Source organism: Sminthopsis crassicaudata, chromosome 1, assembly GCF_048593235.1.
Source record: "Sminthopsis crassicaudata isolate SCR6 chromosome 1, ASM4859323v1, whole genome shotgun sequence".
Classification (NCBI taxonomy): domain Eukaryota; kingdom Metazoa; phylum Chordata; class Mammalia; order Dasyuromorphia; family Dasyuridae; genus Sminthopsis; species Sminthopsis crassicaudata.
Genome location: NC_133617.1, coordinates 92,491,445 through 92,514,715, shown reverse-complemented (window position 1 = coordinate 92,514,715; position 23,271 = coordinate 92,491,445). Strand labels below are relative to the sequence as shown.

General features: G+C 36.5%; 1 long non-coding RNA gene across 2 annotated transcripts; it reads left to right on the top strand.

Moving 5' to 3' along the window:
* The first annotated feature begins 560 nt into the window (after nucleotides 1-560).
* Nucleotides 561-20,694, top strand: LOC141540924 (uncharacterized). Of its 2 annotated transcripts, XR_012481613.1 has the most exons (5): nucleotides 561-660; nucleotides 1,900-2,003; nucleotides 2,229-2,378; nucleotides 18,831-18,893; nucleotides 20,299-20,694. It is a non-coding gene; the product is annotated as an uncharacterized LOC141540924 (long non-coding RNA). The 2 variants fall into 2 exon arrangements; XR_012481612.1 differs by lacking the exon at nucleotides 2,229-2,378 and having other exon boundaries at nucleotides 1,903-2,003.
* The last annotated feature ends 2,577 nt before the right edge of the window (nucleotides 20,695-23,271 follow it).

Here is a 23,271-nt window from a genome sequence, read left to right as displayed (position 1 = left end):
AACTAGAACTGTTGTGTGATTGTCAAGAAGAGGCGAATTTGGGCCAAATATAACGAAAGAAGGTCGGGATAGGGGAAACTCTCAAAATCTAAGTTTTCCTGCAATAGGATAAGCAAGGACAGGATTAAGTTCCCTGGAGTAATTTGAGACATCCAAGCAAAAATTTGATGACCATTTGTCATGTATATGATTGTCCTTAATTATGCATCAATCAAGGCATTTATTAAGTGCTTACTATGTACTAAGCACTATGTTAAGTGTGGGATAGAAGTAGAAAAAGGAAGACAAAAGCTGATCTCATGCAACTCACACTCTTAAGAGGGAAAAACAACACATAGAAGACATTTCAAATCAGGAAACTTTTAGGTGTTAAGGGCAGAGTAATTCTCCATTAATATCATTTCCACTGATAAAACAATATTAACTTTTAATATTGAGCTATTTAACAGTCCTAAGGACCTTGTGGATGAGAACCTTTTTTTTATAGACAGTAGCTGTGACTCCTGAGGAAGCAGAGCAGGCAGAACTTTCAGTCAGTCACTTGGTAACCTCTCCACAATGGTGGTTACTCTCTCTCATAATGGCTGTGGAGGCTGAGCTGGGAATAAGTTTGATGGTTTGGGAGAAATAGAGGAATTATCGGTCAATAATGTGGCAAAGGTAAGACTTACTTGGCACATACTATCTTTTGTCTCTCCTTTAGAGTGCTTTGTTGTTTTAGTGAGTAGTTTACCATCTCTATTGATAAAAAAAAAAAATCTGGCAGTTGGTGCTTGTGGCAGCAAGTTGAGATTGGGCCTTTCTCCATAATGTTTGTTCCCCTGAGAGGGGAAAAAAGAAATACTGGACAAAATCATTTCTGAGATGCTTGTGAAATGAGATACTCTGTTTTTATATATAATAGAAACTAAAACCTTTGAATATTAATTTTATTGATAGACTTTTTTTTACCACAGCTAAATTTATATCATAATCTTCTCCCTCTTTTTTCCTGGAAAACTATTTTTAACAAATAATAATAACTAACATTTATCACTTCTAAGTTTATAAATCTTTTTTCATATATTATCTTGTTCTTCAATTGAACAAATTGTGTATTGATCATTGACAGGCCAGATCAAGGATTTTAGCCCAGCAAGATTAATCTGCCAATTTTGGGGTGTTTGGGATGGAATAGAGGAGAAAAGCTATTAGAAGTGGGAATAAAGACTGGATGTAGTTGCTGTTAGTCAGACAATAAGGACCAGTGGCCATGGGAATAAGGAGGAAGGGCCTATATTTTCTATAAATCACTAAAGAAATATTTTAAAATGATTCAATGTTGACCCAACGATTTAGGAGAATGAAATAAGAGAAAGTACGAGATTAATGTGCCTGGTTTTATAACAATAAGGATTAATTGAGTGAAACCCCAGGTCTAAGATCATTTTGTCCCTTTATTAAAGTTAGATGTTCCTCTGGAGAACTGTCAGGTAAAGAGAACAAACTGCCATTTGACAAAGATTCTAAAAAATCAGTTTCCTGTTAACCAAGAAGTTGCAGTCTGTCTTGTATTTATTACATTAAGAAAAATTTGCTGACCTTTTCATGAGACATCTAATTCTTCCTCAAGGCCAAGGGTCAGATATTTTAGAAAAAAAGGGGGGATAAAAAAGGAGGAAAACTTGGCATTTGCATCCACCATCTGTTAAGTTCAATTAGATCAAAGATCACCTGGAAAGGCCCCCCTCATTTTAGCAAACAGATTTTGACATGATTTAGCAAGATTATTCTGGGTAATATTTTTCTTCTTTCCTTAATCCAAAGTTAATAGAAGATAAGATTTCTGATTAAAAAAAAAAGATTTAAAAAGATTTCTTAGTAAAAAAGCTAATTCTTTCTTTGTTTCTTCCAAAATAGCAGGTGAGGTGATCCCTACTAAATGACATAATAACATCCTGCCTGGCTCTCAAGGTCTATTTCAAACACCACTATATCAAAGAGTTTTCTAATTTATACAGTCAGTAAGTAATCCTTTTATTATCTGATTTTTTTTTACTTGGCCTAATTTCCATTAGAAGCATATTTATTTGAATACATGAATACTATTGGATTGTGGAATAATACAGAAGTGTCTTGGGATTTGGAAAAACTTGAGTTCAAATCCCAGCTGAGCTATTTATTTCTTATTGAATTTAAAGAAGTCATAATTTCTCTGGTCCTCAGTTTCTTCTTTTTTTATTTTTTAGGGAAACATGCTTTATCTGCATGTTTTCATTCATGGTTCATAGGATTCATCCCTCATATTGATCTTCAAGGAGTTCTTCTTTCCGTTGAAGCTAAGCAAGAATCCAGACCCTGACTGCTTTCAGACATCGTGGGAATTGCAGGAATTTGATGTGGGCATTGGGGAAGTGGGTGGGCTGGGCTGGTGGTGTGTGTGTGTAAGTGGCCAGACCAGAATTTTTTTCCTGTATTCTACAGTTGATCAGGATCAAGGAGGCCAGTCTTTTTACAGTCTGGTCTGGCAGTGGGGTTTGCCAGGTCAGTGAATTATCAAATAAGGGCCTTGATTAAAATCTCTATTCCTCTAAGCCAAGAACAAAGGTCCAAAGGGGTCAGCCTAGGTTGGGTCCAAATATGTCAATATCACTTCATGTTCTTACTCTAGGTGGGGAGTGAGGAACAAACAGTCCAGGTATTAGTTACTTTGAAGGTGACATCATGGGGATTTTAGAGGAGGGCTCAGTGTTTACATGGGTAGCAGCCATGCACTTTATTAGCATGTGCCAAGTGCATTGATTTCGGGCATCTTTGTGACGTCTGTGACTAGGTCTTCCCTCTAGCCTGCAGACTGTGGTCTCTTCCCAGAGTCGGGGGCCATTCTGCAAAATGAAAATACCTATTTGTCCCTAACGGTCCAGAGATATGTCCTACGCATCCTGCCTGCTTCCTTGTCTTGCAGTATAGCAATAAGACTGAGACCATGGAGGTCTCACCTTTTTAGCTTCTAGAGTCTCTAGCACAAAATTAACTTTTGCCAATTGATAGCTGGTGGTTGTCATTCATCTTTTTGGCAAAGTTTTCTTTGCTTGATTGTCTGACCCAACACAGACACAAGAAAGAATAATTTTTTACTGTGTCCAACAGAACATAAGAGAGGATTTAAAATATATAACAATAAATTACCAGTTCAAGAAAGGATATGTAATAGTAGAAGAAATTATATTCATGAGTGTCCGTCTTTCCTTCACTTCCCTGTGGGTTATTCTTTTGTTCTCTGCTGTACACTTTTTTTTTTACTTTATTCTTTTTTTCCCCTTTCATTCCCTCCTCACCTACTCTAAGCAGGCTATAGTTAGCACAGAAAAAAAATAGTATTTTATACATAGTTGTTGAAGAAATATAGTATAAACACAAAAGTAAACCAGTGGTCCTGGTATCTATCAGTGAGGGGATTGCTATCTTAATTCCTCTCTCCTGTGTTTAATATGAAAGGTAGTAAATCATACAACCTACAAAGTACAATTTGTGGATAGCAGTAGCTTAGAACTGTGTGTCTCAAAATCCTATCACATAGGGATTGGTTGAAGAAAGTGAGAATGTTTAGCTTGAAGACCATAAGACTTAGATGGGGTATAACAATTCTCCTTAAGTATTTGGAGGGTTATCAGGTAGAAGTGACTTTATACTTGTCGGTTTGGTCCAAAGGACAGGACCAGGAACAAGTGTTATTGAAAAGACACATAGAGTTACTTGATAAAAAGGGGAAAAACCTTTTTAATAATTAGTTTCTTCAGGACCTGTGAGGTGTTTTGCCAATCGAATTCTTCAGACGAAGAATAATGTTTGTTGGTCAGAAATTCTATAGAGGAGGTAGAGGAGATACAGCACCAGGGGACTGATAATGGTTCAGATGGTTACTGAACTTAGAATTAGGAGTTCCAATAATCATTGGAACCGTGTTCCTGTTGGTATTGTCCAGAGTGTGACTAAGGAAAGAAACAAGATGAGTCTTTGCTCTATCCTTGTAGAAAGGTCACAAAAAGAGGTAGTGAGTAGTGAGAAAGATGGGTATTAAATGATTGGCTCCAATAGTTCTAGTCTATTAGGGTTTCTTCATCTTCTTTTGAAGCTTTATGATGAGGTCATGGCTATAAGCTAAACATCTGCTCTCATGGCCCATTGATTTCCTTTTATTCAGCAATTCTTTTCCCAACAGAATAGCCTGCAGATGATGTTAGGTAGCAATAACTTATCTCACAGTGCAGACTAGGCTAAGAATAGAAGGATTCACAAGAAATGGAAAACCGTCACTACTTTAAAATGGAATCCATAGAGAATCCAGATATCATAGGGGGAAAAATGTGAAAAAGAAAGGCATCCTAGCATGGTGTAATAGAACTCTAGAATTAGAGTCAGGAGACGTAGTTTGGACATTTTGCCTCACTTTTTTTCCTTTGTCAACCAGAGAGGCCCTGTGCTTCATCAGCATATCCACTAGACAAGAAATTAGAACACCTGAAGTCTCATCTGTAAATGGAGATACCTTCACTATGTTGTAGGAATATGTATAGGCCAGCATTATATAATTGAAACTCCTATTTAAATGTGAGTTATTGTTAACATAAACCAGCAGATCACCAAGCCTTCTCATTTCTTTCTTCAATATTACTCTTGTTTTCAGTTTTACTTTGTTTACTACAGCAACCTGGAATGAATTTTAGAGAGGCAGATTATGGCTCTAGTAAGGGAAACAAACATATTTCCTAAGAGTTAACTGAAAATGGAATGAGCTGCCTTTGGAGGTATTCATTCATTCCTACTATCTGCCAGCTATTATGGTAGGTGCTAGGCAGCAGACAAAAGCAAAGCAGTTTGTGTTACAGAGGAACGTTCACTGGAGGCAGGGGGTTAAAAGGAAGGAAGAGGTGTGGGTGTGGAATACAACACAATGTACAAAGAAAATGTAAATTTGAAAAAAAAAGACAAAATTTGCAAAAATATGAGGATACACCAGCAAATGAGTAAATCCAACATGAAAAAAGCAATTGAGTCTTAAAGGAAGGCAAGAATATCTATAGGATATTAAATGCCCAAAGGGTATAAAACTGCATAACTTTGATCCAGCAGTTTTACTACTAGGTCTGTATCCCAAAGAGAAAATAAAAGAGAAAGGACTCATGTACAAAACAACATTTGTAGCAGCTCTTTTTGTAGTGGCAAGAAATGAAAATTGAGGGGATGCCCATCAGTTAGGGAATGGCTTAACAAGGTATGGCATATAAAGGTAATGAGATATTATTGTTCTATATGATTAGCAGGCTGATTTCAAAAAAGCCTGGAAAGATTTATATGAAGTGATTCTGAGTGATGTGAGTGAAACTAAGGAGAACAATGTACACAGTAACAGCAAGATGATGTGATGATCAGCAGTGATGAACTTGGCTCTTCTCAACAATACCATGGTTTAAGCAATTCTAATAAACAGGATGGCAAATACCAATCACATCCAGGGAGAGAATTGTGGAGACTGACAGAGGACTGAGGGGCAGTATTGTTCACCTTTGTGTGTTATTTTTTTTTTCCTTTTTGGTCTGAATTTTTCTTGTACGATGTAACAAATATGGAAATATCTTTAACCTATATCAGATTAATTAACTGTCTTGGAGTAGGAGAAATGAATGTTGAAAAACATATGTATTTGGAAAAATAAATACTATTGAAAAAAAAAGATTTAAGTGAGAAAGTGTACATTCCACCGATGGGCACTAATGTCTGTAATGGAAAGGGGGTGGTCACAGGAGATAGATTACAGCATGTGAGGAACAGCAAGTAGATCCATTTGAAGAGAGTGAAAAGAGGGAAGGCTAGTGACATGCAGTAGGCCTGAAAAGGTCTGAGTCATATCATGAACTTTTAAATGCAAAGGTCTTCCTCTTAGATACCCTATTTTGGAAATTGTGTGGAAAATGGATTGGAGGAGGGAGAGATTGATAGCAGGAGATTTAAGAAAAAAGATGCTGTTCCAAGAGTCCAAGCCCAAAAATGAGTTTCTGAATTAAACCATGAGAGTTGACAGTAAAAGGAGGTGGCTAATATAACAGAAATGGAATCAACCCTTTCCACGTGACTGAGCAGCTAGCATTCATACAGTGATTTAAAATTTGTAAAATGCTTGTCATATATTTTATACAACACCATTTATATAATGCTGTGTGCCAGGCACTGTGCTAAGTTCTTAACAATTATCTGATCCTCAGGACTGCCCTGAGTAGTTGCTTCTGTTCTCTCTGTTGTCTGATGAAATGCAGAATTAAACAAATTGGCCATGAGATCACCTAGTTACTAAGATGGGATATGAACCCGACTCTGACTCCATGTTTATATCCACTACGTAAGGCTGTCTCTTGAATATGAGGAGTAATTGGTGAAGATTTAAAAATTAAGAATTGAGAATACAAATATACATGAATGAAAAAAAAAAAAAAAAAGGAATAACACCTTACTCCAGGAAACTGCCTTTCTTAATGCAACCCCAACATTAGCTTTTTTGGTGCAATATCTCACATATTAGTAAATTCCTCCTAAGCCTCTGTTTTAGAATGCCTCTTTTCAAAAGTAGACCAGCACATGGTGCCTCAGACCACCTCCCCACCTTGTTCTATAGAGATACTTTCTCCTCCCCAGCCCCCTTTATCTTAACCTTATGTAAGTTCCTCAGGGGTAGGGGCTATCTTTTTACTCTTGATTTGCATTTATAGCACTTGGAACAATTTTAGGTACTAAACACTTAATATATTTCCTCTAGATGTTTTCAGTCCAAAGCCTAGTTATTTTTATCAAATAAATTGTTTTCTAAACTTATGCTTTCTCATATCTTAAATTTGTTAAGTGTAAAAGACATTGGATTGGGAATCAGAAAATTTTGCCTTTAACAAATTTCTGGGTCTCACTTTTCTTCTTTAAATCTGAGACATCCTATATTTGTATTCCAAAAACACAAACGTTGTGTTGATCAATAGACATTTCTCTAATATTATTAGAATTTATATGTTATATACATTTTCTATGTATACATAAATGTACATGTATTCATAATATAGTATCCCATACCATGACATGAAAATACATGAACAAATTTGGAGAGTTTGGGGTTTTTGCCAGTTGTAAAAAGTCTGAGATAAGGAAGACTCAGTGCCTCAAACAGATATAAAATGTCAAATGTAGAGTATGTACTGCACTCCATTCTTTAGTGAGATGGTTGGTCTTCAAATATTTATTTGTTTTCCCACATTAAGATATCACTTAGCCATAAGTCAACCTCAACATTCCATTAAACCTTTCTCCCTTTGGCTACAACTAGGATTTTCTTGCTCAAGGGAAAATTAATACAGGATAGGTTTGCCAGGTTTAATTTAATCTTCCATATTAAAAAAAAATTCCATTAAAGGAGGTAAAAGATTGAAGCAGTCATATCCTACCCCAAGTGCCAATGTCTTAATTACTCTGAAGAAATACATGCATATTTACTTGGTTGGCTTCCTTAATAGAAAGAAAATGGAAGCATTTCACACACATCACTCCTCCCCGCCTTTCCATTAGAAGTATTCAAAGCATCCAAGTAAAGACTAGAAGAAGACTTGTTAGAGATGTTGCTCAGGCACATATGGGACTAAACAGTCCCTGAGGTTTCCTCTGACTCTGAAAAAGTGGAATTTTAATTTAGTTTTTCTGAGATACTTTAGTCTCCAAAGAACCAGCCTTTAAACCCTGTTTTGATGACATGGTGGTCAAGTTCTCTTTCCATTAGCAATTTACAATTTACAAATGAAAAGGAAAGATAATAATCAGAAAATATACATGAAATAGCATTCCTTCTAGGATATACTTGAGTGGTTATCAGTAGTTGTTCAGTTCTGTGGTTCAGTTCTTCCAAGTTCAAGCAACCTACTAGCCTCCATCTCCCAAGCAGGAGGGATGCTGTGTGCTCTTTTATTTAATAAAACTCTAGTTCACTTCTCTGAACATAGTTTTCTTATTGTAAACCCCTAGGAGACATTGCAAAAGGGGTGGATTTCCTCTTTTGTTTGCTTGCTTCCATGAAGTTTCTCTCGGGGTTCAGAGGGGTAGGACATGGCACACTGGCAAAAATGCCAGACTCAAGCAACTCGGGCTGTTTACATGGAATGACAAAAAAGCATCAGAAGAGTGTGGTACATAAGGCAGCAGACAGCAGCTCCCTTGTTCTCTTGCTGTATTGATGCCCCGTTGACCAAACCAAATTCGTGAAGGGATTTAATGTGATGAATAATACATAGGCTCATCTCAGTGTCTCTTAACAAGTGTGTTTTGTCAACCAAACTGCTTCCTATTTGTCCACTGTGGCAAAGAGGGGCTTCTGCTGAGATAGCTACTAGGATTTCAGTAGTAGCCACAAGCTTTCCAAATTAAATCACAGTGTGTGGTTCAAAGACCAACAGGCAAACTTGTCAGCAGTGAGACAAACATGCACAGGAGCTTTTCCGAAGCCCTACCCAAGGGGATAAGGAAATCCAACCGTGATTAAGTGGGGACAAAATTTACATTAGCAGAGAAAATGACTTAAATATCAGAGTGGCTCTTTTTTAAGTGGAGGAGTCATCTGGGAAAACTTTTCTTATTCCTGTGACAGGCTCCTGCTTTCCCTTCATTTTGTAAAACTGCCCTTCCCACCTGTCCAGACTATGTAATAAACAGAATTTGAGAATAAAGAAGGGATGCTGGGTGTTTTCCTGTATTATGTCAATGAAAAATCATTTCCACTACAACATAACAATTGTTCATGTAGATTTTGAAGAAAAACGAGGTGACTCCCCTCCTTACTCTATTGGGGGCAAGGATCTGATTATTGGGAAATTTTTATTTATCAATTACAAGTTCCTCTCAATCATTCAAATCTGGCCTTTCATGTCAAGAGATTCATATCTCCTGTATCTCCTGAACATTTGTCATCACATTCCTACAATATGCACAGAATGCATAGTCCCAGATTGCCCATGTCCCATTTTTCTGGTCTTTTTATTACTTAAATGTATGGTAGCCATTCCCAAGAGATTACATTCTAATGAGTGATATAGGATGGCAAATAAAAGAAATTCTTAGATATCAGTTTTCCAGAAAAAGTGTTTGGCCTAGATTATTTCCAAATCCCCTTCCAAACTTAGATCCATAGACCACAGTCCTATAACTATAAAAGTTATCATTACCTTTGGTGTCTAGAGACTTAAAGCTTCTTGGTTCACCATAGCTTCTTGATCTAAGGGGGAAAAACACTTTAGGACATTATACTTACAAGTATTTATTGAGTGCTTGTTCAACTCGGCACATGTGGGAGCATAGCTCAGAAACAAGTCAGTGACTACAAAGAATTTGGTTTATGAGTGCATGTCCACATTAAGCCACTGGAGATTCATATAGAATAATACATTTTAATAACTTTAAAATGTATTTCTTAAATGTGAGTATTACTTTAGCATAGATCATAAACCTATTTTTCCGCTAATAAGGTCATAAGATAATGCATTTATAGCTGGAAAGGAATTAATACAGAGACCATAGTACAAAACCCTCATTATGCAGAAGAGGAAATTGATTTCCTAGGAAGTTTAGGGCCTTATCAGTAGTCACACAGGTGAGGGTGCTATGGACAAAAATACAATGTACTAGCCATCCTGGAAGGGCAAATAATCCTTTTTTGTATATAATGATGATAGATAGATAGCTCTTATATAAGTTTGCAAAAAAACTTTATAAAAATCATGCTCACAACAACCCTACTAAGCAGGTGTTACTATAAAGGTGTTAACAGATAAAAGTTTAGCTGGTTCATCCAGACTCAAGTCCAATGTCCTATTCACTGTGTCATCTAATTATTTGTAGATTGTAAAGTATCTCTCTTTGACAAATCTAGTCTTCAGAATACAGTGTGTCCTGAATTGGATATTTCAACAGGGTCCACTAGAGTTTGTTTTCTGCAAGCTTAACCAGGAAGAATTCAGGGTCACTTCCACAACTTGATGGTCTATATTACAGGGGTCCTCAAACTTTTTAAATAGGGGGCCAGTTCACTGTCAGACTGTTGGAGGCTGGACTAGAGTAAAAACAAAAACTCACACTGTCTCCGACCCTCAGACCATTTGCCATAACCAGCGGGCCACATAAACATCCTCTGGGCCATAATTTGACAACCCCTAGTCTATAAGAATGAAAGTAAGTGGATTATGAAATGATAGCTTTATAACATTGTCTCCTTACATTTCACAGAACATTCTCGTGTACTGAATCATTGAATCTTGTCCTAGAAAGGCCAAGTGTTTTTATTCAACCTTCTTTGTATAAAATTTTAAAAAAATGGATGCATTGGACCAAATTCCAATTCTTAGGATGGTTTTATTTGTAAGAACATAATAAGTGTTTCCTTACAACTTCCTCTCAGTTTTCCTCTCCTGTCAAGGAGAATTGTTTAACAATTCCTCTTTCACAATATGGTCATCTAAATACTTAAAGGTGTTTCACTTGCTATCATCTACCTCAAGCTAAATATCAGTGCTTTTAACAGAACTTTATGTAGAATTTAAGAATCTGTGAGGATCCTTTCAGTGAATATTTTTAAGAAAGATGAACATATTGGGGAGAAAATTTTCCTTTGATATTGGCATTTAAAACAGATGCCCAAAGTGATGACAAGGTAATTTAAATATATCACCATTAGAGCTTCTGTTCTATTGAGTAGAGCACACTTTTGATGCCCTCAGTTCCAGATCTACTCCCATGGCCCATTACATTTTGTTCTCCAGCACTTCCCTTCATAGACTGTCAGGCAGGAAATACACTCCAGGTAATTGGCCATATTAAATTGGCCCAGATGCCTTGTGGAAAGGAGATTTTAAATTAGATTTTTATTCCATTATGAGATTGTTTTTCTTTTTCTCCCCTTTCAGTTTTTTTAATGCAAAGTTTTTGGTTTTGAAAATAACTTGAAAAATGCTTATCTCAAAATCTAATATGTCATAATGGATTTGTATCTAGAAGAGAATGGGGCATCCTGGTCACAGAATTCTCAACAGACTCTCATGAAAATCCAGACAGGAGCAATTCAGCTTCCCTTTTTCCCTCTGGAATACCTAAAACTGGAAGGACTCCAGAAATGAGATACTTTAAAAAGGTCACACAAATATTAGACTGTAGAACCAAGATGCAAACCTAGGTCTTCTACATTTAGTGTTCTTTTTAGTAGTGGTACTACCTGTGCATTGACTTCTCTGCAAATTCCCAATCAAATAGTTTTATCATCATTCAACACTGCCTTTTCCTCTCTTTCTCTGCCATTTTCACAGATCAGAATAATAGAATAATGTTGGAAATAATGGCAAAAAATTTAACAACTTGCTCTGAAAAAAAAGTGACTACTGACACACTTTTCATCTGTTATTAGTTATGTTTTCTCTCTCACATTTTTAAGTCTAGAAAATCAATAAAATGATGTTCAATTGGTCACCTTTGCCAAATTCAGAATTATCATGCTCCCTCTAAAAATTTAACAATGAATTCTTTTAAACCAATACTGAATGGATCCAACATATTGCTGTTGGAAAGTCACCATCTACTCTGATCTATAATCAAAAAGAATTCCTACACTTAGTTTCCTTCAACTGTTATCCTTTTAGCTCATAACTGGGATTGATGTGAGTAATGAAAGAAATGCTGCAGTCACAAGGAATTCTCCTTAATCGAATTCCATTCCCCGAACCCCAAAGATTCCTTAGGTAAAATTTACATATTTTCTGACTCAGAGATGCTACTAGCATCCCTAGTTCAATTTGGTCATTAAAACTCTTCAAATTGCTGCAATGGTTTCTCCCAGTGATTTCCATCAGCCTAGCCTTCTAAGGTGATTAGAATACAGCCCATTCATTGGTCTTCTGAACTTACAACCTTTTCCCTAATGGTCTCATAATGATTGCCTGGCTAAGCAAGCTACCTGACAGATAATGATGTCAATTATGCAAAACCAAGTTGAACACTTCTAGCTTCCAGCCATGTTGTGACTTATTTTCTTTAGGATTAGGAGTGAGTTTGGGATTGGTACAGAATTGCTTCTCTTTACATAATTTACATTATTTATACAGCATTATTAACTCAATTGTGTTTTAAAATATAGCCAGAGATGAAAATACAGGAAAGGAAAAAATGAATGAGATGAAACAAGGCAGAGTAGTATAGTGGAAAGATTGATAGAGAAGGAGCCACAAGAAGTAGGATTTCTAGGGGAAATCAGGTAACCGTCAATTCCCACCAAGATCTAGACTTTAAATAGGGGGGCTGGAGGGAAACTACTCCCAATGCTTTTTTTTTTTAATCTACTCTACTTCTGATGCCCAGCCTAGTGTCAGCTCCTGTTTTACCCACTTCCAACTTCCTAGCTCTCTCCTCCATTAGATGTTGAGCTGCTTGAGGGCAGTAACTGTCTTTTCTATTTTAAATTGTATTTATCACTTAATAAATGTTGATTGGATTGGATTGGATAACAGAAGGGTTTAAAAGCAGATAGATGGCATAAGAGATCGAGCAGAGGACCTGGAGTCTATGTTTAGCTAAGTAAACCTGGACAATCATTTAACCTCTGTCTGATTCATTTTTCTCAACTATAAAATCTCCCAGTGTAGTTGTGAGGAACAAATATGATGTATACTTAGCAAGCACAGAGTCTGGGCTTAGTAAATCCTTTCCTTCCTCTTAGGTTTTAATAAAGTTCATAGTCAAACAAAACCAGTTCTAGAAAATTCTTAAAACAATGGAAAGATGCTGGATTCACTCATGATTTTTAGTTAGACCTTGAAGGGATCTTAGAAGTTATCAGGTCCATCATTTTTATTTATCCTATAAGGAAGTGGAAGCTTAAGTTAAGTAACTTGTTTTATGTCAGATAGGTATCAAATGACAGTTGGGATTTAAATCCAGGTCCTTCGGGAAAAAGATAATGTAAATGTTGGAGGAGATATGGAAAAACTGGGACCATAATGCATTCTTGGTGAAATTGTGAAATGATCTAACCATTCTGGAAAGCAATTTGGAACTGTGCCCAAAGGGCTATCAAACTGTACATACCCTTTGATGCAGCAGGTTCACTACTGGATCTATATCTCAAGGAAATCATAAAAGAGGGAAAAGGACCCACATGGACAAAAATGTTTGTAGCAGCTCTTTGTGTGGTAGCAGAGAATTGGAGAATGAGTAGATGCCCATCAATTGGGGAAATGGCTAAATAATCTGTGGTATATGAAGGTAATTAAATGTTATTGTTCTATAAAATGATGAACAAAGTGATTTTAGAAAGGCCTGGAAAGCTTTACATGAACTGATGCTGAGTGAAACAAGCAGAACCAGCACTACATTGTACACAATAATAGCAAGAATATGTGATGATCAACTATAAAAATGTGGTTATTCTCAGTCATTCAGGGATTCATAGCAATCCCAATAGATAGAAAATGCCATCCACTTCCAAAAAAACAACTATGGAGATTGAATATAAATCAACACATGGTATATTCACTTATTTTCTGTTTTTATCTCTTTAGTGGTTTTTCCCTTTTTCCTCGGATTTTTCTCTTCCCAACCTGATTCATAAAAAAATATGTACTTTTTTTAAAAGATTAATTTAATTTAAAAAATCCCAGGTCCTTGGATTTAGCTCCTATCATCTATCTTCTAACTGCTTATCAGACATTTCAAACTAGTACCTAAAACAAAACCCATCATCTTTCCCTCCAAATCCATCTCTCTTCCAAATGTCCTGATTTCTGTCACGAGCACAACTATTCACAACCCAGATTTACAATCCAGGGACCATTCTCATTGTCAATGACCACATATATAAAATGAGTTGCTGTTATGAGCCAGAACTCTGAACTTAAAACAAAGGTTTCTCACAACGTACTGAGTCAGTGGAATTGATAGAGACAGTAGTTATCTAGTTTAGCATGGTTCGGTATGATAGATTTAATAGTACACAAATAATGGTTTCCTAGTGATATAATTATTGGTTTTTACTCAGTGTAGAGATAGAAGCTGGGAGCCTCAGCCAGGTTAGATTCAGAGATTCACAGAGCCAGAGAGGATAAACACACTAGAAGCTCTCAGAGGCTGAGACAGATTCATTCCATCGTCCACCCTTGTGGTGGATGGAGGCTGAAGCACAAACCTCTGGATTCAGAGAGATTCAGAGGGCAGAGACGGAGGCAGGAGCTCAAGCTCTCGGAACCAAGGAGAGAGACGGGCCTCTAAGAATGCTAACCAGGCCCCAGGAAAGGAGACAAGACTTTGAAAGAGACAATAAAGGGTTTGTACTTTAACACTTGGCTGTACTTGTGGTGATTACTGAACTGAAATGAAGGCTGCCTCCAGAGACCCCAAGAAATCAGCAGAGAACATTACATTTTAGAGAGAACATGACAAGTTGCCTAAACTTTTCTCTTTTATTTCTACAATACTTACCAGCTTCTTCAGTTATATTTCTATATAACCACCTCATTACTCCAGGCCCTTATCAAGGCTTGCTTTGACAAGTGCAAACATCTCTTAATTATTCTTTTTGCCTCCAATGTTTTCTCTTCAGTCATCCACATCGCTACTAAAACTGATCAGAATTTTCAAGCTGAACTATGTCATTATCATAATCACAGAACTCTGATATATTCCTGTTATTGATGGAAACTCAAGCTAGTTTGTCTTCTCTTTAAGGCCAAAATTCTTTAATCCTCTCAGAGACCATCTCCTCAGCTCTTACCTTATTTTATCCTTCAAGCATTCTCCCAACTCCTCCCAGATTTTATTTTTCAAGCATCTCCCAACTCCTCCCAGATTCCTTCAAAACACCTTTTATCTCCCCAACTCTTTTCTGATTTCCTCCCTCTTCCTTCTATCTATAAAAAAGTCACCCTTCCTAAAGTATATCACAAAATAATAATTGTATTTGTCCATGACCTTTTTTCATAAATAAAAGTACTTTTCATCAGGGAGAACAGCTCATTGTGAATTTGTCACAATCTTTGTACCTCTTCTTTCAAATACTTGCTCTCCCGAACCTTATCATTGCCTCTCTGGTTAAATAATAATTCCTAATCTATTTTTCTATCCATATTATAGTAAATGGATACTATATCCATTTCTCCTCTAAGTGCCCTTACATGTGTTATCCCCACAACTAAAGTCTGCTTCTTCTGCTTCTCCATGAATCCCTAGTTGACTTCTAAACTCTACTCTCACACCATCTTTTTGTGGCGACTGCGCTAGCACCCTGGAAACCTTAGAATCAGCTGGAGTCAGAATAAGCAAAAGTCTTTATTCTTGGTCTTTAGTGGTAGAAGTGAAGTGACCCTGGCTAGTCTCCCTGCACCTCCTAGTCTCTCCCACAATTCTCTGTATACACCAAACGATTGGGCCAGCACAAGATAGTGGGAAGGGCCATTTTCTAAGCATATTCTTATAGAATATTGTCCAATTGGTCTCAAGTACTTTCTTGTCCAACCTCAGTGCATTGGCTCAAGAGTTTCAGCCTTTTACATCTTTTACATAAAATCTTTCTTGATCACCACAGATGTCAATGCCTCTCCTCACAAAAACAAACAAACAAAAACAAAATAAAATATTGCATTTATTTTTTATCAATTTATAATGATCTTTCTTGTAAATAGAATGTAAGCATACTGATGTCAGGGTATTCATAAGTATTCAGGGTATTATAGGTATTCATATTTGTTTCATTTTTGTCTTAATGTTTTTACTAATTATACTGGAAATGTTGTTGTTGTTCAAGTCATTTCAATCACATCCAACCGTTTGTGGCCGTAGTAGTTTGCCATTTCCTTCTCTAGCTCATTTTACAGGTGAGGAAACTGGATAATGTGATCAGGGTCACAAAGCTAATAAGTGTCTCAGTCCAGATTTGAACTCAGGAGAAGGAGTCTTTCTGTCTTGAGGTCCAGTGTTCTATGCACCATGCCAAATTGTTTTTCATTTACTCTACATCAATATGTGCACCATAGCACACTAGTACTGTCCATGGGGTTTTCTTAGCAAGGATACTAGAGTGATTTACCATTTCCTTCTCCAGTAGGGTAAGGAAGAAGTTAAGAAGTTAAATCACTTGTCCAGAGTCCCATAGCTAAGTTTTGGGACATTAGATTTTTTTGTCTTTCTCACTTTAGGAACAGTATCTATCCAAGGAGCCACCTTACTGCCACACTACTAGGTTCAAATTCTGTCTCTCTTTTTTACAACCTTTGAGACATTAGAGATGTCACTTTAATTTATCTCTCTCAATTTCTTTCCACTGCAAAAATAATACCTGAAGATCCCCTCTTACTATGATCCTAATATCTCTTAAAAACGCAAACATTCTTCAAAGTTCACTTCAAATGAGACCTCTTGATGTCTCCTGCAACCTTTCATGATCATTCCCACTGCTATTATGCCTCCTGGAGGGAAAAGACTATTTCAATTTTGTCTTTGTACTGCCTGGTATATAGCACCGAGGATATAGTAAATGGTTACTAAATATTTGTTGATTAATGAATAACTTCTTAAGGGGAGAAAGAGTGTTTTCTGGGAGACTACATATCCAACCTCCCCTCTCAGTTCTGACATTTATCACCCTTGTGTCACTAGGGATAACCTAGGACTTTGGGGTATAGAATAGGAAGGACTTTAATGTCCATCTAGCCCAACCATCCAAACACAGTGACAGTGTTGTGGAGAGACCGGCACTTTGTCAAACCTTCAAAATGCTCTATTATTGTAAAATATTATCTCAGACTAGAAGAAAACTGAGAAGTTAGCTGGCCCCAACAACTGCCTGAAGCATAAACCCTTTTTTCTACTTTCCTAACAAGTGATGGAAATGTTGGAGTAACTTTTTACCCACCGGATGAATCTTAATACAACCTCCAGGGAATTCAGAATTCTGGGATGTGTCACTTTTTGATGTGAACCATCAAAGCCATTGCCTGAGAAGCAGGAGTGTTGATAAGGAACCAGTGGTGGATTCCCTTTCAGAATACATGCATGCTTCTGACCTTCTGATGTGAGCCTCTGTTCTTATCCACCCAGCCAGGCAAACCTGGAACTGAGCTCCCACTCTCCCGTCTCCCTCTAAAACACAGCACAGAGGAGCCTTTCTGGGTGACTAGCTTTTGGTGTTAGTGCAGCAAGGACTGTGCTCCCCTTCCCCACTGAGGTTACTTCTCTCTGTGATGGTCCCGAATCCTGGGTAGAGACACAGCCAGTGGTCTGAATCCAAAGCTCTTGGGATTCACAATTCTGGGGTATCTCCATTAGGATCTCAGAGAAAGTTGTGCTCTAGGTGCAGTTTGACACATGGGACATATCCCACCTCTTCTCCCTCCCTCAGGGTGCCTTGCTGCTTCATTAGGCTAGCTTGCCCACTCTAGGATCATCACTCAGTCAGTAGTTGTGGAGCATAGCTGGCTTCATTTTCACAGTAGTTGCTTCTCTGATGATCTGTATTACTTTATACTCATAATAACACATTATGTTTTAAGGTTTATAAAGTGCTTTGTAAATGTGTTTGATCCTTATAATAACCCTGAGGAGGAGATGCTATTACCTTTTAAATTTTCCAAATGAGAAAACAGAAGCCCAGAGATGTAAAGTGATTTGTCCGACAGCACATGGAGAGTAAATCAATCAATCAATCAATCAATCAACATTGATTAAGTGGGTACTATATGACTAAAGTCTCCCACAGGTGCCTGGCACATAGCAGATACTTAATGCTTATTGACTATTAACTGGTTTAAAAATCAGGCCTTCCTGAATTCAGTTTTAGTGCTCTATCCACCATGTATCCCTTTGACCAAGAATCTCAGAATTGCCCCAAATCATACATTGAATTAATGGCAGAGTCAGACTATGAACCCGCGTTTTACTCAAGTAGTTTCATCATTTCATGAAATCAGGAAAAAAAAATCCTGATTTCATGAAATGATGAAACTACTTGAGTAAAAAATTTGTGGTTACCACTATCAGTGCCTCCAAAGTTCATTTCAGCCTTTGCTTCCGTGACTCTTAAAGATCACACCAGTTTTCTCTTTTGCTGAATAGTTAGAGGACATACTATATCACACATTTTTGTTTTAATGGAAACAAAAGAAAAAGAAGTTTGCACTAGGGTCAAGAAACTCCAGATAACTAATTGTGTTACTTTAGAAGTCATCTGATATTTCTGAGCTTCACATTCACCATCTGTAAAAGGAGATCAAATATAAGGACCTGCATCTATCTTCCATGATTGTTATAAGGAACAAATGAGGGAGATTCATTGAGGTTGGGGGTAGGAGTTGAAAAGGGAAAATAGATGAGATATAAATGAAAATAAGTGAAAAGATGGATGGACACAAAATCCTAAATCACCATATAGAGAAATTATATTAAGTCAAGGCAATTCAATCAATATTCCAACCAATTATAGTAACGGTTATACAGTAAATATTGAAAGAATGAATGCCCAACCAATATTTATTAAGAACCTACTATCTGCCAAAAATGTGCTAAGAACTGAGGATACTTTTTTTTTTTTTTTTGGCAAAAAAGGCAAAAAAAAAAATTATCATTAATCTCATGGAACTCATGGTTTAATGAAAAAAATATGTAAACACATGCAAATGAGATGTGTGCTGCATAAATATGGGAACTGACAGAAGAAAAGCACTAAAATGAAGGAGAACTAAGGAAGACCTTCTTCAGAAGATGCTACTTTAACTGATATTTTTAATTGATATTCTTCCTAGGAAACAAGAGTTGAGGAGGGAGAATGTTGCAGATATAGGAGACCATCAGAATCAGGAGAAGGGGTGAGTAAAAGACAGAGCAAGGAAATAAATGTGATGTGATTATAGAACATATATAAAGGAGTTAGGCAAGAGAAAACTGGGAAAGTAGGAAGGATCCAGTTTATGAAGGTACTTAAAAGTCAATATGAAAAGTTTTTATATTTGATCCTGGAGGTAATAGTTAAACTCTAGATTTCATTAAATAGTATGATAATATAGCAGACCTACATTTCAGGAAAATTAAATTCACAATTGAATAGAGCATGAATTAGAAGAGGACAGACTTAAGGCAGGTGTAAAGCCCTGCAGTCCATTTCAATAAGCCAGGTACGTAGTAATGTACCACAGAGCATGGTTGCTGGGTCAAAGGAGAAAATGGGGGCATATGCAAGAGATGTTATGAAGGAGGAAAAATCAAGTCTTGTTATTGATTGAATATGGCATAAGGAAAGGTTAGGGCTGTCCAAGTAGTATGGAATTTAATAATCACTGAATGAATAATTAAAGTAATTTTGAATGAATAGATTCTTGTATTTGGTTAAAATATGAACATATCATAAGCTTCCCTAAAATAAACAACAGCCACAACAAAAAACACAACCAAAAAAAAAAAACAACCTAGATTTTCACTGACTAACTATTGTCTTGAAGGAGAAAAATAATGAGCACACATCTCACACCCACACTTACACACAATCACCAAATCCTGAGCCTAGAATTGAAGGCCTTCCAAGATTTGACTCTTATTTGCCTTTCCACCTTGATTTTATACTAATAATTAAATCAATCAACAAGTATTTATTAAACATTTTGGGTTAAGTGATGTTTTAGCTTTTTTAATGTGAGACTTAAACTTGAGGTTAGAAAGGATAAAGATATAAATAACAATATGTAAAAGGGACAATGAATTTGCTCCTTGTCAAGGACTGCCTCAGTCACTCCATAAAACTCCAAGAAGACTCTATGAAATGTTACTTGCTAGTCACTATAAATAATGGGGTCATTTACTAAGGGACCCATACTCTGAACCAGAAGAAGTATAGAAAAGGAGAAATTAAACTTATTCCAACTCTTTCCTAGAGAGGACAAATCTTAAAAGTGAAGAAGCCCTGAGTATTGAAATCAAAGGGGAGAAGCTTTAGTCTAAAGAATTTTAGCCAAAAATTGCTGTCTTTAATGAAAAATCAAGATAGTTCTGTGGTTGAAAAGAGTACTTTATAACTTTAATCAAAAAATACATAAACCCACATAACCAATAGTGGAGATTATGGAGACTGCAGCTATCCATCAAAGAATAATTGCTCAGAATCCAGTAGGTCAATCCATCCAAAAGAGATGCTATATTTTAGAGAGAGCCCAGCAGAGACTAATGTAGGATCCCCATCAATAAGGTGAATTGCCAAACCCATTCCTGTAATTTTTGCAGGTTGAATGACATGCAAGATCCAGGTCCACAGCAATAGATTCATAGTCCAAACTCTCTACTCAAAACCAGTACCAGCTGAGATCAGTGAAGAACTAGCTCTTCAGCTGAATAAACTCTTTGTCTAGCCCAGCAGTGGATAGACCTGTCCAGTCCAAATAAGATATCCTGTGAGGAACAAGATGCACTGATTGAACAGTCTAATGGAAATATCATGCACTGTGAAGAGCCAACTCAATTTGGTAGTAAAGTAAATCTCTAAAACTGAACTCAGTCTTATTGTGAATATAAAGCACATCAAGACCCTGCTGTTCAAGAAGAGTTTCCTTAGCCATATGTATTTCCTAATGTGTGCTTCTCTATATGGTAATTTCATTAAATTCATTAAGTAAAGCTAAATTTATTGTCATTCTTTGTCCATGGAATCTGTGTGTCTTTGTAGGAGAATGCTGTATAATTACCGCTTTGGCTATGCTCTTTTGTAATAGCTTTAAGAAGAAAATTAATGTTAAAATTGTTTTATACATATATATATATATATATATATATAATTAGAAAAAATAAAATATAAACATTTTCACACATAAAATAATTTGAAGGAAATGGAAAATTCTAAGAGGTAAAAGTGAGGAATAACACTTTTCTAGGATAAGGGGAGAGCCAGTGTGCAGGTATGGATTAAAGATTAAACACTGTATATGAGGATCATAAGTAGGTAGATCATAGGGGAAGAGGATAAAATTTAGGAATAAGAATATTGGAAAGAAAGGAAGAGATCAGGTTGAGAAGAGTTTTAAAAACCAAAAAGAGGATTTTTGACCCTAGAGTTTGATCCACTGGAATGGATTGAATTGTGTATGTAAGTTCCTTGTACTTCAGGAAAGAAAATAGTTTCAGTAGTGCTGTGAAGGGCAGATCACAGACACAAGGCAGACTTGAGGTAAGGAGAACAATTAATGGGCTACTGTAATAATCCATGAAGAAGTGATGAGGTTTCTTAGTACAATGGTAGTTCCATGAATAGAGAAAAGAGAACATATCCTAAATAAAACAGAAAGAAACAAGAGCAAACAATTGATTCCTTTATCTTCACTTATTCTCTGTTCCAATAAAATTAACCTGATTGTTAATTCCCATACAGTCATCTCTTACCCTTGCAGTCATCCAAGAAAGATGGCATAGCACCTAGAATAGATTCCTTCCTCCTTTCTGACTTTTGAAATCTTTAGCATTCTTTCTTCACAACACAGCAGGAATCTTTTATTTGTTGTTTTTTCCACTATTCTAGTCATGTCTAATTCATCATGACTCCATTTGGGTATTTTCTTGGCAAATCAGTACTGGAGTGGTTTGCAATTTACTTTTCCAGCTCATTTTACAGAAACTGAAGTAAACAGGGTTAAAGTGATTTCCTCAGTTAGTAAGTGTCTGAGGCTGGATTTGAACTCAGGAAGAGGAGTCTTCCTGATTTCAGGCTCAATACTTTCTCCATGGTACCACCTAGCTGACCCATGAAGCTTTTAAGGATCTCCACAGTTTTAAATTTTATCAAATTTTATCCTCTTGAAATTACTTATTGAGCACAACTTCTTTTGTGCTTACTTCCTTCCATGAATACTGTATTGTCCTCCCCATCCTAAGCTGCTTAATAGAAGAAACTTTTTCTTTCCTTTATTCATGCACCCAGATTCAGCATGGTGCCTTGAACATAATGAGTACTTCATTAGTTGGTTGAATTAAATTGAATTAAATAGAAACGTGTTAAATGAAGAAGGGACTGGAAATCAGAAAGCCTGCAGCAAATATAAAGCCTCATTATTATCACTTTTGTGATTATTACAAAAACTTTGCATAGTTTTTCCTTACTCTCATGCCAGCTAGATTTTAAGGCAGAAACTGTTTTCTTTTCTACAACATTCAGTGTTTAGCCTAGGTAGGCTCACATGACCATGGTGGTTAGCAGCCAAGAATAGGGTGGAAATGAGGGCTATGGCAGGGATAGGTTTTTAGCAATTTGGCAAGACATTTCTGGATTCAGTTGATTACATGATGCTTTGTTGCAGATGATAATGGACCTCTTATTTAAATCCTACTAGAGAGGTTTCAAAATACTGTCATGTCCATTATTTCATTTGATGCTCGCAGCAACTGTGTAGGAAAGCCAGGGTAGTGATCACATGAATGACAAATTATTTAATCCATTTTTTACTCCTTTATTCCTTTCCAAGCTACCCTCTTGACTCTCCAGATTTTCTGAACTATTTCAAAGAGACCTCTTTACCCTGAAAGTTCATCCTATACCTGGACTTCTCACACCAGAAGTACTCTTCATCTCTTTGCTTTCCTCCCAGAATCTACATTTTAAGGAAGATATCCTTTTTGTCATCACGCTTCATTCCTGCCCCCGAGAGAGTATCTTACTTCACCTTAACCCAGCCCTCCTTTTTCAGCTTCTTTTTAAAACATATATTCTTATGTTATTAGAGTTATATACTGATCCAACCTTTCTGCAGAGCAATTTGCAATTATGCTCAATTGACAATCGACAATACCACTACTAAGTCTGTATCCTCAAGAGTTCATAAAAAAGGAGAAAGGATCCACATGTATAAAAAAGTATTTATTACAGCTTGTGTGTGTGTGTGTGCTTATGGCAAAGAATTGGAAATTGAAGCTATGTCCATCAATTGGAGAATGACTGAACAAGTTGTGATATATGAATATAATGGAACACTATTGCTCTAAAAATGATGAGCAGGCAGATTTCAAAAAAATCTGTAAAGACTTAGATGAATTGATACAGAATGAAGTGAGCAGAACCAGGAAAACATTGTACATAGTAATAGCAATATGGCAATGGTCATCTGTGATTGCTTTAGCTCATCTCATCATTATAATGAACCAAGACAATTTCCAAAAGACTCCTGATAGATATCCACATCCACATCCAGAGAAAGAACTCATGGAGCCTAAATG